This window comes from Triturus cristatus, chromosome 4_2 (genome assembly GCF_964204655.1).
Source record: "Triturus cristatus chromosome 4_2, aTriCri1.1, whole genome shotgun sequence".
NCBI classification, from domain to species: Eukaryota; Metazoa; Chordata; class Amphibia; order Caudata; family Salamandridae; genus Triturus; species Triturus cristatus.
In genome coordinates, this window is record NC_140586.1 from 846,549,639 (window position 1) to 846,567,736 (window position 18,098).

The following is an 18,098-nucleotide window of genomic DNA, read 5'->3' on the forward strand; positions in this document are numbered from 1 at the left end:
TTTTTAGTCTGTGGACCCATCTTTGTTCCCGTTCTAGGAGGATCTTGGACATGTTCCCATCTCCTTTAACTTTCTCGATTACAGACCACCATCGGTCACTGTCTGAATGTTTCTTCTCTACATAGTGTGCTGTAAGTTTGGTAGCTGTTATGGATCTTCTGATGGTGCTTCTATGTTCATTGATACGTACTTTTATTTTTCTCCCTGTCATGCCTATGTATAAGAGTTGGCATGGACATTTGATGACATAGACCACTCTTTCCGAATTACCACTCTTTCCGAATTACAATTGGTATGGGATCTCTGTTCCCATTTGTGATGCATGCCCAAATCAATCTCTTGTGTGTTCCGTGAATGCACATGCGACACAGGATCCACATGGATAGTGGCCAACAACGGAAGGTTGATTCCATAAAGTACTTTGATGGATAGTTTGCACTTTCTTTAAATCTGTATGGATCAGAGTGTCTCTCAAGCTTTTGTTCCTTCTGAAGGAGAACATAGGTTTTTCAAATTCCAATTTGTTTGAAGTTAAAATTGGCCATTTCCTATTTATAATTTTCTTGACCTCATTGGATGATGCATTGAAAGTAGTCACGCAGATGAGGGTGTTGGGCTCATCCCTTTTATGAGTTTCTAATAGAGCTTCTCGCGGGGTATTCCGGGAGCCTTTGTGCCTTTTCGATGATTCTGTTTGGGTATGCTCTTTCTGCCAGTTTCTTTGTCAGGACTTGAGCCTCCAGTTTATACTCTGTCAAGTCTGTACAATTCCTGCGGATCCGTAGTCAGGCAGTTCTAGCCTGCCAGTAGATTTTCCCTCAACGCACGAGGATGGGCGCTGTTGAAATGTAACAGGCTGTTTCTGTCGATCGGTTTAGTATATAAAGAACTGACTAACCCATTGTTTTTGGCATGAATCGTGATGTCAAGAAAAGATATGTGGTCTTGGTCATGGGTCAGTGTAAACTTCAGATGTGGGTTAAGGTTGTTGAGCCATGTGTGAAACTGTTCCAACGCGGTTGTATCTCCTTCCCATACAACTAGCATGTCATCAATGTACCACCACCATTTCTTTATGTTGGTTGAGAAAGGATTGGGGGTCCATATGTGTTCATCTTCAAAATGCCCCATGTAAAGGCATGCTATGCTCGGCGCACACATACTGCCCATAGATGTTCCGTGGACCTGTAAATAGAGCTGGTCATCAAAGCGGAAGAAGTTTTCCTTCAGTGCCAACCGTAATAAAGTAGTGACCCAGCTCACCGGGGCTTCCCAGGTCCAGTCCTCTTTGTTTAGGACAGTTTGAATCACCTCGATACTTTCTTCTTGAGGGATGCTGGTGTACAAGGCTTCTACGTCTAGACACTAGTACATTTTTCTCTGGATTGTATGGTACATCTTGAAGGATGTTCAGAAGATGTTTGGTATCCTGTATATAAGATCGGATCATTGCGACTAAGGGACGTAGAAACCAATCTGTATACTTAGAGAGGTTCCAGGAGGGACCCAATACCAGACACAATGGGTCTACCTGGTGGAGGGGACCTATTTTTGTGGATTTTGGGTATGGTATAAAAGATGGGGGTTCTAGGATCCTCGCAATTCAAAAATGTGTTCCTTGTTGTTGATCCACCCTTCTCCCAAAGCTTCCGCTGTTATGGAATTTATAGTTTCAGTCGTGTGGTCGGGTCCTTGGTAAGAGGTTGGTAGAATTTGGTGTCTGCCAGGAGATTCAGGCATGTTGTGCGATATGCTGTGGTGCTCTGGATAACTGTTGCTCCGCCCTTATCTGCAGGTTTTATTATGATGTCTTGTCTCAAGCTTAGATTTTTTAGAGCCTCTTTCCTTTTTTGTCATTTTGTTGTATGTGTGTTTTTATGGGAAGGTCCTCGACCTCTTTTATGACACTTTCTTCAAAAGCCAGTATTTCTGGAGGCATCAGGGATGTAGGAGGAAAGAAATTAGATTTTAATCTCAGTGTTGTGTATGTATCATTTTCATCAAGTTTTTCTTTGTCCAAAAAGAAGGCTTTTACACGTATCTTACGAAAGAATTCACTGAGTTCACATCTTATCAGGAACTGGTCTATATAAGTTGTTGGTACAAAACCCAAGCCTTTGTTGAGAACATCTGTTTCCTCTTTTGTCAGGTGTACATCTGTGAGGTTAACTACTAGTCCCGTTGGTTGCTTGTTCCTGTACTCGGTCCCTTCGACATACTCCGTGTGTTCGTTGGTGTATTGCTGTCCTCCCATTGAACTGGTTTGTTCATTTTTTTGGGGGGGGAAAACCTTTATTATTCATAGTTGCATCATCATATAGTGTACATGCACCATCCATGGTGTCAAATCAGCTATGCAATAGGTAAATGCTTTTCAAACAATATGACACAGCCATTCAGCCGACAACCCGGGGCTCCGGCGGCGTTGTACATGGTAGCATTGTTGCAGTCCTTGGACGCGCACCTGAGCAAGTGGTAGGTCTATTTTGTTGTTAGTGTGTGCTTGGTGCTCCTGAGTCGCAGTGTCGGCAGCAGGGTTAGCGTCGCACCGCAGCCTCCTCCCAGGCCCCATGTAAAGTTGAGCAGGGCATCATTAAGAATCTCAGACTTAGGGGCCCCTAGTCGGTGCAGCACCAGCGTCAGATCCGCAACGCGGGTCGGGTGCGGCGCCAGCACAGCTCACTGTGGCATAAAGAAAAAAAAAAACCTTGCACTGAAGTCAGGCAGTTCTAGCCTGCCAGCTCGTATTCGGGTCCATGTGTGCGTTGTACGCCCAGTCCCCAAGCGCTGTATCCCTCCATCCACTGGTCATCGGGGCATGCCCAGCTCTCCACGCTGCGCGCCCTCGACAAGAGGTTACTGCGAGCTTCGGACGCACCCATCCCTGGCAGGGCAGGTGGGTCATCTCCGCTCCACCGTCTGAGAGCAGGGCACGCAAAGCAGGGCAGCGCTCCGGGGATGCCAGACGGCGCAGCCACTATTTGCTATCTGCGATAAATCGGGAATCCAGTCGGGAAACGCAGCCGTTAAGCAAGCTGCTCCCGACGCTTATGCGGCGATAGGGGGAATAGGGATGAGGGTTATTAACTCAAACAGGGTCGGGGGGGGGGGGGGGGGGGGAGGGGAGATCATGTTGCGCCAGTGCGGAAGGGTCAGCAGCCGCCTAGCAGGGCACAGCGGGGCTGTGCGCGGGAGATAGCAGCTGGGAGGGGGGGGGGGGGGTTTTGAGGGGCCCCCGGGCTGATTGAGAGTCCAAAGCATCTACGCAACGCCTACGCTTAGGTTCGTGGTATGCAGGGCGCTCTGCTGCGTTAAAGGGGGAGTGGCAGGTTGAGATGAAATGGTTTGAACTTGTTTGTTCATGTTGTTTCTCCGGCCGAGTCTTCCTCTTCTTCCGCCCTGTCCTAAAAAACAGTTCTGATGAAAGCTTGGTTGGAAGAAAGGTCCCGGCTGAAAAAGTTGTTGTCCTTGAAATGGAGGTGGTGGACCTTGAAAGGGTATCGGTCCATATGGACCAGGCCAGGGATACATTTGTGGGTGTTGGTAGCCACGGTTGAAATTGCCTCTCCTTGGTCTTCTTGATTTTCCTCTCCAACTTTTTTCTGATCCATCACTAGACCAACTATCTTGTTCTGGTTCTGAGCGGCTAGAGTCACTCTGATAAGACGACCCAGAATCTGTCTTTTCTTGGTATACGTAATCCTCCAATATAGGGGTATACCTTCTCATGTGCAAATTTCTTCAAATCTTTTTGTAATTTGCTGATTTTACTTTGCATCAAAAAATCTTTATGTTCATTTCCTTATGGACCTCTTCTAGTTTCTTGCGATATTGGGTGATCTTAATTTCTGTCATTAAAGCATCCTCGCTAGTTTTTTTTTTCACTAGGATAGCATCTGATAGTCGTTTTGCGGTGTTAATAATCAGTATAAGCCAATCGCGGGTACACCGCCACGCGATGAGACCACTCCTTCTTAAATAGTTGGGGTCATCAAGGAAGATCCTAGGGGCATTTTTCACCAAAAGTCCTCTTGGTGCCGCATTACCTCTCAAATATTCAGTGAGGATAGCACCATGTAGGAGAATCTTCATTTGTGTTAGTTTGAGTTCTTTTAGTTCGTCCCAATTCTGGGCCGGATTCAAACTTTGGTTTATATTGGTGTCTGGTAGTAGAGATGGTCCTGCCAGAATCGAAGCTGCCATGTCATCAGTGTATCCCAATCCAAGGGCCTCTGACATGGTAAGTTGGTCTGTCATTTCTTTATCTCTCAGAGTTTAAACCAGAGAGTGAAAAAGGAGGAAACTAAAGTGCTAGAGGGGTTGAGTAGGAAATGTTGCGTTGTTCTCAGTGAATGAGTGTTAGGAAGTTGACTGTGGAATGTCAGTGCACTACTACAAACAGATCAGAGATCGAAGATCGCTGATCAGACACCCGAAGAAACTCTCTACGAGTTGATTTGTGTGTGCTACCAGAATGCGCCATGCAACACACTCAGCAGTTCCAGACACTTATACCTGCATATTACACAAAATTAACTTAGGAAGGATCCCTAGTTAGGTTGGGGGCCGAGAGGAACACAATGAGGGAGTACACCCTCAAGGACAGAAACATGTTGGCAATAGGGTCCTAGGACCATAATACCCCTAGTAACCCATCTTGTTATATTTTAATATCAGTGCCGTACCCAAGAATAAAGGGATACTGGGGTCCGACACCGATTTTTAATCTTTATACCCCATGGCCAAAAAAATCATTTCATCAAGAGCTCCCTGGAATATTGGTTGAGCCCACCCTGACCTCTAGGCGTCAGGGTGTCCCAATGATGAAGCATGACACCACTAGGGTGTGTGAGGGAAAATATTAACAAAAGGACTTGCCTCCTTCCCCACGCCTAGGTGGTGTTATTTACTTCGAATAGGGCATACCAACATCTGATCTGGTAGTAGAGGCTTCTACTGCTAACTGGTCCATTGCGGGAGTACTTATAGTGATTTAGTGTTTATTCACGGGAGGGTGTACTCCCTCATTGTGTTCCTCTCGGCCCCCAACCTAACTAGGGATCCTTCCTAAGTTAATTTTGTGTAATATGCAGGTAGAAGTGTCTGGAACTGCTGAGTGTGTTGCATGGCGCAGGCAGCCCTGCTCAGTGTGATGCATGGTGCAGGCAATCGCACGCCTGGCAGTGCTCAGTGTGCTGCAGGGTGCAGGTGATAGTATGCCTGGCACTGCTCAGTGTGTTGCATGGTGCAGGCAGTAGCATGTCTGGCACTGCTCAGTGTGATGCATGGTGCAGGCGATAGTATGCCGGGCACTGCTCAGTGTGTTGTATGGTGCAGTGGATAGCATGTCTAGCACTGCTCAGTGAGCTGCATGGTGCAGGTAATAAGCTGGTCTGGCACTGCTCAGTGTGTTGCATGGTGCAGTGGATAGCATGCCTGGCACTGCTCAATGTGCTGCATGGAGCAGGTGATGGCATATATCAAAACAAAAGGAGGGGGACTGGGAGTGCTTACAGGTCCAGCATACAAGCCCCCGTAACATATCAATTCAAAACATTGTGAAGTTCCTTAAGGAAGAAGTAGAGGTAGAGGATTAGTCGGTGTCCCTATATGTCCAGAAGTAGGAGTCCCCTACTTTTGTAACTAGGGCCCTCACAGACACAGCAGGGTGTCATGTTTCATCATAGGGCATGCTCCTAGTCAGGCCGGCACTGCAATGCCAGACGGGCACGCTATGAGGGACTCTTTGTCAGAGCTTTTATTCCCAAGCTGTAAGGTTAGGTGTGAGTGTAGGGCCGTGCAGTGGAGGAGTGTAAAGGGTGTGTTGGTAGTGTAAGAAAAATTAATCATTTGCAATGCAGTGGGTCTCGCAATTGCGTGAGTTTGAGCTATTGGGATTGTAAAGGACTATGCCTTTTATTTAGGTTTTAAAAACGTAAAAGGAATCATCATTTACAATGGCAATAGCTCAAACTCACGAAATGCGAGCCCTATTGCATTGCAAATGCTGGTTTTAATTTGTCACCACGTTCCGTGACGGCAGTGTGTGCTGACACCTGATTGATCAGTGGATGCTGTGATCTCATATCAGGGCACAGAGCGGCAGTGGATAGCTCCTTATTGTAGGAGATGCTCAGCTGGGGACCAGGGGATGGCATGATGGTTCTCGTGTCTATTGATGCGCCCGGCCTCAGCCCTTAAGTACAGTTGGCCTGGGTGCGGTAGATCATTGTATTGCCCAGATGGGCTCTAATAATTCAACCGCGTGATCGTAGAGGCGCCCGGAGTGCGCATTGCCCAGCAGCACTATTGTGATCGTGTGTCAGAGTACCCCTTCCACAAAAGTTTGTACCTATATAAAATAGCAGTACAGTAACAGCAAGCAGGTGTGTTTCCAAAAGTGGAGATTATGCCCAGGTTCTGGGCATGCAGCTGGCTCGCATTGATCCCGATCATGGTGAGTCCAGCCTCAAAGATACCTCCTTCTCATCTAATCGGCTCTCTGGTTCACCCATTCAAACAGTAAGCCCAATGAGAGGAGGCTGCGGTACAAAGCACGAGTGAGGTGCTGCGTGTTTTTGCCTTCACTACTTCTCTGTATGGTGGCGTGTCACTCCTTGTCTTATGTACGCCGGCCTGCTCAGTGCTCAGCGAGGTACGCGAGAGGTAACTGTTGACAAGATTTTCACCAATGAATGGCTATGTGAGTGGGAGTAAGCGAGCATGTGTGAAGGAGTGAGCCGTGTCAATGATCAGACCCTACTGGCGGACTCAAGCGGCCGTAAAAGAATGAACGATCGCTTTTTCGTTGCTATGACAACGAAAGCATCGCAAGATGGCATCGGGCTGTCCACAGTCCGACGGACACGCGCATGCTGTCTGCTATGGACAGATGGCGAGAGCAGCCATGTTTGTCCATGCAGACGCATGCATGCGAGTGCTCCATAGAATCAATTACAAAAGGTACTCGCAATAGCGAGAGCCGCGCATGCGCTACTTCGCTAGGCGAGACGTAAAAAAGGAGACAAAGTAGTACTCAGAATTAAATTTAAATCGATGAGTCTACTTGTCCTGGCTAAACCGGAGTTAGCACTCCGCCGTTATAATGTTTAGAGGTTGCTAAAAAAATGCGGGGCAACATGTTTCTTGCTTACTCGGTCACATCAGTGAGAAATTAGTAATTCATCAGGACTGTAAAACAAATTACTTTCTACACAGTGGTTGGCGTCCTAATTACTATAAGGGGGAAACCAAGCATACTAACGACCTAACAGTAAGGTACCTTGTAGTAATACCGACCCATTTGGGGCATCTCACCAGCTGCATCAAATGCTGGTAGAGGGAACGCTGAATTTAAGCATCAGTTTTAAACGGCTCAGGGGCTGGATAACCTACCCTCGCTCTACCAGTTTGGCCGAGTGGAATGCAAGGGAGTTGGGGCGTTGAGCCTAGCTTATTGGGTGGAAATAAATATCACTTTCTATTCACAAGTTGAAGGCGATACCTTAAACTGGTCAGTTTCATGACCATTTAGTGTTTATGGGATGTCAGTGTTGCCATATTGGCCAACCTTAACGCCCTTCCTTGCAAGATTGGTTTTAAGGGAATATTTTCTGCCCTTGCAGGTCAGCATATGATGTTGGTTGTGATATTCTATATCAGGGAGTATGTGGTGTATTATGTTACTAGGAGTGATGGTAAAAGTGCTGACAGGGGCGTGGTGATTGACGTTACCGTGATGGTTAGTTATGGTAATAGTGATAATAGGGTGTTAATGTTGAGGTTAGTGGTGGTTTAATGATTGTGGTAATGGAGGCAGTAATACTGTTGGTAACGGCGGTGGCGATAGTAAGGTGCTCGATGGTAGTGGCAGTAATGGTGGTGGGAAGGTGGAAGGTTTTGTAAACGCCCTCTTCAGTGCTTCCATCAGATCGATAGGAGAATATTAAACATCCGTCTCAAAGTTTGCAAACAAGTTCAGGGTTAATATGCAATGTGGGGGCATTAGACACCTACCCCCGAAGGTCTGCCCTATGGATGGCCTGGCAGCCACATTTCTAGATGTTTTACAGATCTTACTTTCTCTAGATTTGGTACAGACTGATCAGGGGATGGAGGAATATGTAGAGTAAGAACCCGTCTCCAGGTGCCACTGCATCCATACTCAACAAGGGACCAAACATAACATTAACAATTCAAAGGAAAGCAGACGACAAACACTTGATGAACACCTCGTTAACCACTTTAATGTGGAGGTTGCAATGTTTATGGCTTCCACACTACATAGGGGTGCCGAGAAACGGCTGGTGCTTACAAGTGACATCAGCCTAACCCAGGACAGCTCCTGCATCAGCCTCCGGCCCCTCCCATGCAGAATCCAATAAATCATTCTGCTGAAGACATGGCCGCTGAACTGTAAATCTGCATCAGGGAGACAACCCCTCACCTTTTTTACCTCCCTGTGCACCTAGTAGCGGAGGAGAGGCACAGATGGAACGGAAAGACCCTTCTCTTTCCAATTGATTCTTGCTTGGAGATGGCAGCTCAGCCACAATCTCTAAGCAGGAATCTCTCGCTTATCCACCAGGAATATGTTTTTGGTGGGTAGAGGGGGTGAAGCAACACGGACAAGGGTGGGTTGGGAGGGGCAGAAGCAACACGGAAGGGTTGGGTGGGGCAGAAGCAACACGGAAGGGTCGGGAGGGGCAGAAGCAACGCAGACACGGGAGGGTTGGGAGGGGCAGAAGCATCACTGATCAGGACAACAGGGGGGGAAAAGAAAATACTTCAAAGGCAGCATATGCAGCCAGTAGTTTTGAAGATTTAATATGAAATCCCATATCGGAAACATTAGGAGGTCTGAGGCAGCTGCCCTAAGAGGCTTATATATTTGTGTTATCATGCATGCTTGCTGAATATTTGTTGGAACAGGACAGTCTGAATTAAACGATTACGCATCTCCAGAATCAGATTAGCATCAATAACATCCACACAGCTTACACTCAAGTGCCACTCAGCATTCCTGTGGTTAGCAAGCATTGGCAATGCCACTACATTTCATCCGTTGGACCTACTGGTCTCAAATGTGTTAGGCCATGCTTCACAGTATACCTGCAGCATGACTTCAGAATTTTAAAAATTGAAGAAGAAAAAAAGGGCATGATCATGCCTACATAATGACTGGTGCTTTTTTCCTGTTTAATGACTGATCAGAGTAGGATAGGTAACTAAACATAAAAAAACATGTGAAAGCTTTAAAAAATAAAAAATGTAAAGTGGGCGGTGAGGGGGGAGCATCGCGGAGGCAGAAGCCACATGGAGGGCACAGGTTGGAGAAGAAACAGGCAAGAGACAAAAGCATGTGAGGGGGAAACAGAGGGGCAGGCGTGGGGAGGAAAAGCAACATGTCAGAAAAACAGTGAGGGGGTAGAAAGACATGGGAGGGAAATCAATGGGGGAGGGGTGGAGTACAGAGAGTGGATGCAACAGAGAGCAAGCAGGAGAAGAAAATTGATGAACACGAAGTACAGCAGAGAGAAGAACAAGAGGGATACAGCTGGAAAACAAAACCGCACACTTTCGCAGCGTGCTTAACCGGAAAAAAAAAAGTAGTGCTTGAAAAGCAGCAGTGGAAGCATAGAAGCTAACCAATCAAAAGTGATGGTAAAGAGGTATTTCTCCATGGGAGGGCAAAACACAAGATTGACAAGTTGTGGCACAAAGAAGCAGGCAAAGAAGATTAATAGGAAACCCAACCAATGGGAAGCAACGGCCCAAGCTCCTACATGCTCTTGGCAAGTCCATAATAGTCTCACAACAGACAGCACATGTGCTGTATTGCAAGCAAGACATCAAAGTTGTGGCATTTATCACAAAGGCAAAATGTTTCTAGGGAGCTTCAGGAAAACAATCTGGTGAAAGGACAAAACCAAGGTTTAGACATTTACATAAAAGTGTCCAAAAAGGAGCAAACTTCAATGACCGAATACATGTGCCATAGGCAGTGGAAGAGGGGCACAGTCAACAGAATAAGACACATTTAAGTCTGATAAAGTGCATTCTACAACATTTTTTGCAGTGTCTTGTTGATATAAGTAGCTGGAATGATGATTGCACAACTTGATGGTCCTTTAGTTATCGATCTTGTAACAAACCTGTTCGGAATTAAATCTACTAGGATTCAAAGTCCCCTCACATCACCCAAGGACAAAAAGACACACTTCATTATACCTTTTTAAGACATCAAAAAATTTAGCTCCCCCAATTCTTCCGCAAATCTTCCCCAAGCAGACATTTACTCATTGAAAAGGGTGGCAGGACACATCTTCCTTTTGACCCATAGCCACTTGCAGTATAAAGTGATATACTATTATAGATAGCATACAGCAAAGGTTCATGTAGACTAATGGCTGTTATCCAAAAGAACCAGACCTGCATGCGCACGTTACCTTGAGCTATCCAACAGCAACCAGGGCAATGGATGAATTCCAAAGAGTCTCTCATACCAACATCCTGCAGGCCCACCGCTCCGCATCTCCCTGCAGAAACAAACAGCGATAACATGAAATAAGAATAACGAAAGAAATCCTCGATTAGTGAAGTAGCATTAAGAATAGGACTAAAAGGAGATACATCTCCTGCTCTTGGGGGCATCTGTGATTAATTATTCCATCCCTTATACTATTGAATATTTTAGTTCCCTCCTTTTGAGGACAACGACATTTGAAACACCAGCTCAAAATGTTATAAGACGGCCTGATTGTGTACAAGGAAGCTAGGGTCTGATCTACTATTCCCATTCATAAACTAGTCCGGTGCAATTTGCACACTGACTAGGTTGCAATAAATAGAGAGCCAGCCTATTTATAATAGGTAGCACTACAAATGGCTGTTCGAAAAACAACCTGCTAGAAGGGGTGCTAGATACATTGGACAGGCTTTATGGCTTTACAGGTTGGACAATTGTCAAGATGGTTCTTTCACTTAAATGCATTAGCTTTTAATTCCATTGAATGCCATGTAATGTAAACCCTTGTTTTATTCTTTTATTTTCAAGCAAGATTTATTATATTTTGCAGTCACTGTAAAACATCAGTCATTCAAATCAAAATATACTTTATTCGGCTTTATAATTAAAACCATAAAAAGTGCTTCAAAACAGTGATCAGGGGTGAAGCCCTCTCCCTAATATCTGGGTTCAAAAAAGACAGAACTGCGGAGATCGCGGACATTGAACAAGACATATACCGGCTCGAGAGTAATCATGAGTCTGACCCTTCACCGGAGGTCCTACATGCCCTTCGCCTCCGACAGGAGGAGTACCGCGCCCTAGTCACTGATCGTGCCAAGATACTGGCGCAATCCAGACTGGGGCGGATCTATGACTGGGGCGACAAGGCCGGGAAATTAATCACCTGGCTGGACAAAAAGGAGTGCACGAGCAGGCTGGTCCCTGAGCTACGGGACTCTGAGGGATCAGTCATAACAGACTCAAGAAATAGTCGACCACTTTGCAGCTCACTACCGTGAAGTATACCGCTTCAGGGTACCGCACTGCGAATCAGACTCATCTGAATTATTGCGAGACATTTCTCTGCCAGTACTATCAGATGCTGACCGAGACTTTATGGATAGTTCTATTGTAGCGGAAGAGATCGCAATCGCGATTAGAGCACTCAAGCCAGGCAAGGCCCTCTGCCCTAACGGCCTCCCCATTGAGCTGTACAAGCTCCGCCCAGACAAATTGGCAACCCACCTGAAAGCTATGTTCGAAGATAGCCTCGAGCGGGGATCCCTCCCCTTGGATCAGAGAATTGCGACAATCGTCGCGATCCATAAGGAGGGGAACCTACAACTGACTGTGCCTCTCGCTAAGATACTCGCCAATAGACTAATCAAAGTCATAAGTAGCCTGGTACACCCCGACCAATCGGGATTTATGCCCCGGCGAAACACCGCGCTAAATCTCTGCAGGCTGCACGGGGTGCTGGGCAGGGCGTCGACCCTGCGCGAGGACGCCGTGGTGGTCTCTCTAGATGCTACGATGGCTTTTGACACGCTTGAGTGGCCCTATCTATTTGCGGTGCTGGGCAAGCTGGGGTTCGGGCCGGGTTTCATTGGCTGGATAAGGTTGCTATACACCTCAACAATGGCACAGGTAGTCGTAAATAACAGGAAGTCGGATCCATTCACGCTTAGTCGAGGGACACGTCAGGGGTGCCCCCCTCTCCCCTTTGCTATTTGCCTTAGCCCTTGAGCCCCTTGCGGCTTGGATTCGTAGAGATGTAATGATCCGCGGGCTGCGGTGGTCAACCGACTGGGAAGACCGAATTTCCTTGTACGCGGACGACATAATGCTGTACCTCGCCTCCCCCAAAAGATCACTTATTGCTGTCTTTGATATCCTCTCTATTTTTGGCAAATATTCTGGTTTCACCGTCAACTGGCAGAAGTCACTTATCTACGTCTTGAGTGGTGGGGCCCCTCCAATACCCCGGGGTTGTCACATTTCAGTGGCCCCAGATGGATTCAAGTATCTGGGCATTTGTCTTCCTAGACAAAACCCTCCGATTCACCCAAAATCTCGTTCCTCCGATACAGCGGCTGAAACCCGATATTGCGAACTGGAAGTCACTGCCCCTCTCCCTATTAGGCAAAGCAGCCCTTTTTAAAATGTCGTCATTGCCACGCTTTCTCTATGCCCTCCAGAACGCCGCAGATCCAGTACCCAATTCCTACTTCCAGCAAAATCGAGGGTTTACAGCGAGATCTTTTATGGAACGGGAGGCCTCGTATTGCTCTCAAGAAACTCACCCTCCACTGGTACGATGGGGGGGGGATAGGATTGCCTGACATCAAGAAATACTATTGGGCCTCACATTTAACACCGATGAACCACTCCACATACGGGCGGCCCGACGACCCCGCGTTTAATATGGATCGGCACCTTCTTTCTAAAGGCGCCTTTACTAGGGCCATCTACTCCAAGCTAAATAAGTACCTGCTCACCGGCCCCACCAAGCACTCTGTGGACATTTGGCGCACTGCGACCACCTCCATGGGCTGGTCTGGCAAATTGACCCTTTTCACACCCCTGTGGGATTCACAGAAACTTGGATATTTGGGCAACACTCGTGGATTTGATAAATGGGACCTGATTGGCATATCGCGTGTCGGAGATCTGTGGGACGCAGGGGGGGGGGGGGGGGGGGGGGGGGGGGTCAAACCTTTTGCCTCTCTTCAACATCAATATGATATGGCGGACACAGAGCGTTTCCGATACTTGCAAATACGCCACGCACTCTTGGCGGCACTGCCCCGCGACACCCCTCCACCTGAATACGCACCACTGGAGGATAGACTGCTAGACGGATATCTGCCTGATAGAGCCATCTTCCTAACATATAGAACACTCATTAATAATATGGATGACCCGTTGACGCTTCTGCGGGAAAAATGGGAAAAAGATGGCAGAGTTAGATGATGAAACTTGGCAGGCTGCGGTTTACTCCCCTAAAACGGTCGCCATATCTGCGCGTCTGCGACTTGTACAGCTAAAAATTCTGCACCGAGCTTATATCACGGGGCCCCAACTGCAACATATGGGTAGTTCAGTCGATGGTTACTGTAAAAAGGGGGTGCATGCAACAGGGCACTTTCACCCATATTGTCTGGCATTGCGATCACATACAGACCTACTGGCGAGACATCCACAACATCATGAGCCAGGTACTCAAACTTAACATACACCCTGAAGCGCCTAGATGCCTCAACATCTGGGAACCCACAGATCTGGGCTCGCATGCGATACAATGGGTCACATTGGGCTGCATGGTGGCCAAAAGGAACATTGCTCAACACTGGGGAGCTATGCAAACTCCAAGGGTTGCAGACTGGAAGGCCGACCTTGACTGGTGTATGCTCAGAGAGAAGACTGTCTATGCCGCTAGGGGGTATCCCCGAAAGTGGACCAAGGTCTGGTCACCCTGGAATTCATACCGTGGTTACATATGTGCCCCGCCAGAGGAGCTCGGAAGTGATATTCCCCCTCACCATAACCATAACTTCCTCCTCCTCTCCTTCATATCCTGTATGATTTGTCCTTTCGTGCTCTCTGTAATGTGTTTGGATGGAACTGTACGCAAATTGTATGTCTCGCATAACTTTAATAAAAAGAGTTATTAAAAAAAAATACATAAAAGTGACAATTTCATACAGTACAATAGAGGACAATAAAAACAGGGGGAATTAAACCTATAGAAAAATCATCAGTATGTACATTTTGTGCAAAAAATTTAATCAAGCGGAAACAATACACAATGAAGGGAGCCTCCCAATATTAAGGATATACTAGCTCTCCATACAGATCCTAGATCTCAATGAAGATTTCAGAAAGCCCACTATAAAAGATACACATTCTGGTTTCAACAATTGAAAAATAAAAAAAAGAGCTGGGCAGACCTGCATAAAATTCAACATTTTTAAAAGAGGTCTTAAAAAATATCTGAGGTACTTCATAAAATTTACAAAAAATCAAAGTGTAGCAAATCCTGAGGAGACACTCCGTCGCAGCCACAGGATGCTAACACCTGACCTCTAGAGCTCCCTTTTGGGTAAGCAAGCAACAAATGAAAATAATCTTAACGAAACCTGACCAATAAAAACCGTTCAGGAGATGAGTGGCCACAAAAGATAGAGCACAATAGATGGCGATGTTTTGAGCACCATATGTTAACGGACACTTGATTTTCCAATTTCTGTGGCATCTCTGCCGAATCTTAAGGTAGTGAAGGTATACTTTACAAATTCCACATCCTTCAATGTAATAAAATCAGGATTTGTAAAAAGGTCTGGCCGTCCCAGCTCTTCAAAGCAATCCTTAATGTATTTTAACCATGGAATGCGTGTCATATGGTAGAGGCTCAAAATTTCTCTTAATGTCTGGTGATTGAGAGCTAAATCTTTGTTTAGCCAACAGTTAAGCCAAAACATTGGACGCATAGCCATGGTATCCCCTATAAATGGCAACCCCAATTCTTCGTGTACCACCAGATTTGATGTCCCGCTAGGCACTCCTAAAAGAAGTTTTAAAAAAACCACATTCAGCCACCTGTAAAGCGTCAGTTGATACATAGCCCCAGATGTCACTCCCATAGCTAGCAATGACAACACTTTTAGCCTGATATTTTCATAATTGCCGCTATTGGGCGCTTACCCATCTTCGCGGCAAAGTTAAAAATTGTGGCGTTCACCCTTGTTACTTCCCCTTTTTTCCTCTTAATCAAAGCCCCCAGCTTAACCGATCATCTACCAAGACACCCAGGTAAGAGAATAACTTAGTCACCGGAACATTCTCATTACCCACTCTGAAAGGGTACGGTTTCTTCGGGCGAATCCCAACCGGCATTATATAAGATATAGAGTTGTTGACTGTAAGATCACGATCTTCCATGAAGCTCCGGAATGTATCAAGTAGGGTCTGTAGACCCCTTGCCGTCCTGGCGACCAGGACCGCGTCGTCCGCATATAGCAGGACGGGCAGACCTAGTCGACCTGCATAAGGGAAATCAACCCCTGTATTTACCAGAGTTTTTTCCAGGTCATTAATATACAAGTTGAATAGGAAGGGGGCCAGGATACAACCCTGCCAAACCCCCTCTCTATTTTAAAGTCCCTGGATACTTGAAGATCCTTGGCAAATCTAATGTTAGCCTTGGTGTCCCTATGTAGATCCTCCAGGAAGTCAACCAAATTAGCCTCCACCCCCATGGATTGCCACAATTCCGCCCGATTAACACAATCAAAAGCAGAGGAAAGATCCATGAAGGCCATGTAGATTGTACCTTGCGGGCAATTGTAGACTTCCCCAGAATCATATACAGGTTAAGGCACTGGGCCATGGTGGACCGCCCTGGTCGAAACCCTTACTGTATTTCAGAGAGGATCTTATTCTCTGCCGCCCAGGAAGATAATCTTCCCAGAAGCACCCCGCCCAAAACCTTAACCACGGAATCAAGAAGGGAGATTTGGCGATAACACAGAGTACTGTTACGATCGCCCTTCTTGAAAACCGGCACGATCGTCAAGGTGCCCCAAGAATCCAGGCAACCGGTCCTGGCTGCCGCATTAAGCACCGCCATCAGGACTGAAGCCCACAAGAGTGAATTAGCTTTAAAAAGGTGTGGTGGAATACCATCCAGGCCTGGGGCTTTGTTACATGTGAGCCCTAAGATGCCCTTCTCCACCTCTTTCTGTTCAAACTTTAATGGAGCATTAGAGTTATCCCTGCCGTGGGGTTGATGGTAAACTGTGGGGCAGGTGAAGATAACTTGAAAATGAGACACCCATTCATCCTCAGTTATATTGGTACCTACATCTCCAGCCCCCACCCTTTCAAATAGAGGTCTATTAATAATACCCCAGAACCTTGCACTGTTCCCCAAGGTACTATAATCCAATAGGTCTCTCCACATTTCCTCCTTCAATTCACCCTTACGGGTGGCCAAAGTCCGTTTGTATTCTAAGCGTCTGGCGCAAATCATGTGTTGGTTTCTAGGAGTAACATTTAGGGCCTCTTTTAGTTGTCTCGCTGCCTTAGAGCAGAGTGAATTGAACCATCTAGGATCAGGTGACACCGTCCTATGTAAGGGGACACGTAGGAGTGCCCCGACCTTAGTGATAATAGCATCAAAAGCCTTAAGAACATCCCCCGAATCGGGATCAACTGACACACAAAAAGCTATTTCTGATGCACAAGACTCTTGGACTTTGCCAAAAAAAGAATCAGGAGAAATCTGCGACCATTTTAAACGGCGATTTCCCTCCACGGGTCTCATCGTGCCGGGGGCCATCACCCTAGCTTGTGTTGATAATAGCCTACCATCCAGGTAATACAAACGGGGTTATGATCGCTAAAATTACTAGCCATAATTGTGCACCTGCAAAAACTAGACTGAAGACCAGAGGAGATCAAGATATGATCTATAAAAGAACCATTACTGCATCCTTTAAAAGAGGGGACGAGCTGTGTGCTAAGGGGAGCAGATAAAGCCATTGAAGATAACAAATCAAATTCATTAAGTAAATTATTCAATACGTTCGCCCTGGGCAGAGTGCACAAAGTGAAAACCCCGCATCCTGGCACATCCCAACTCAGCCCCGCTTTTGGTTTTAGGATCGCCACAGGGATGAATATTAAAATCCCCTGTTACCATAAGCTTATATGCAACAGGGCCACAGGACTGTCTTATGAAGCAGCCCAGTTGGGCAATCTTACACTCTCCCTGCGCACTGGTTGCATTATAAAAATTAATGCCCATGCTATAGTTTCCTCTCCTTAGGATAATTGCTTGAAAATCCTTATTATCCGTGGGGAGTTGCTGTATCCTACAGGGCACAGCCAACGATATGTACATCACCAGCCCACCCCTAGCTCTACCACATGGAGATGGGGACGCGGGAACAAAAGGCTTTATAACCCTCCAAGAACAGGTTACAATTCACAAGCCAGGTCTCCTGGAGACAGATCACGGAATATTGTCTAATGAACTGCATCCATATAGGATCCTGAAATTTTCCCGTCAGACCTGCAATGTTCCATGACAGGATATTATACAAGTCTGCACTTGCGATCATCCATTGATAGTTAACCGGTAAGGCCACCTGCTGCGAGGAGCTCGACTTCCCAAGTGTCTCCATGGTACTGGGCACAGTATTTCCCCTAGTGAGATGAAGAGACCCTTGTTGGGGTAATATATCCCCCACGGGCTCAGTAATCTTCGTTTGTCAGTCACACTTGTCCAATCTAGATAATACTGAGAATCTATTAGATATCTCTACCTCAGAGACAGGCTGGTGCCCAGTCCCCCGGGGATAACCCCCCCCTGCGATAACAGCTGGTTAACACCCATGTCCACACGGGGTCTTTGAGACAACCTGTCACGTGGGATACTAATATTTGGGCACCTAGTATGGACTGCCTTGTAGAAAAAACCCAGCGGGAGGACCTGGATACCAGAAACGCGCTGTGGATAGTCATAAGCATCCTGTAATATTCTATCCACTAGGGAAGAGCTGTTAAAATTCACAACAATACAATC

General features: G+C 46.5%; 1 protein-coding gene across 1 annotated transcript in view; it reads right to left on the reverse strand.

Annotated features, from left to right (window-relative positions):
- The window catches only part of TESK2 (testis associated actin remodelling kinase 2), a 566,234-nt gene that overhangs the window by 514,547 nt on the left and 33,589 nt on the right, over positions 1-18,098 (reverse strand). The window contains exon 2 of the mRNA XM_085602833.1: positions 10,449-10,538. The gene's annotated coding sequence lies outside the window, so the exon portion shown is untranslated. The remainder of the gene's footprint in view (positions 1-10,448; positions 10,539-18,098) is intronic.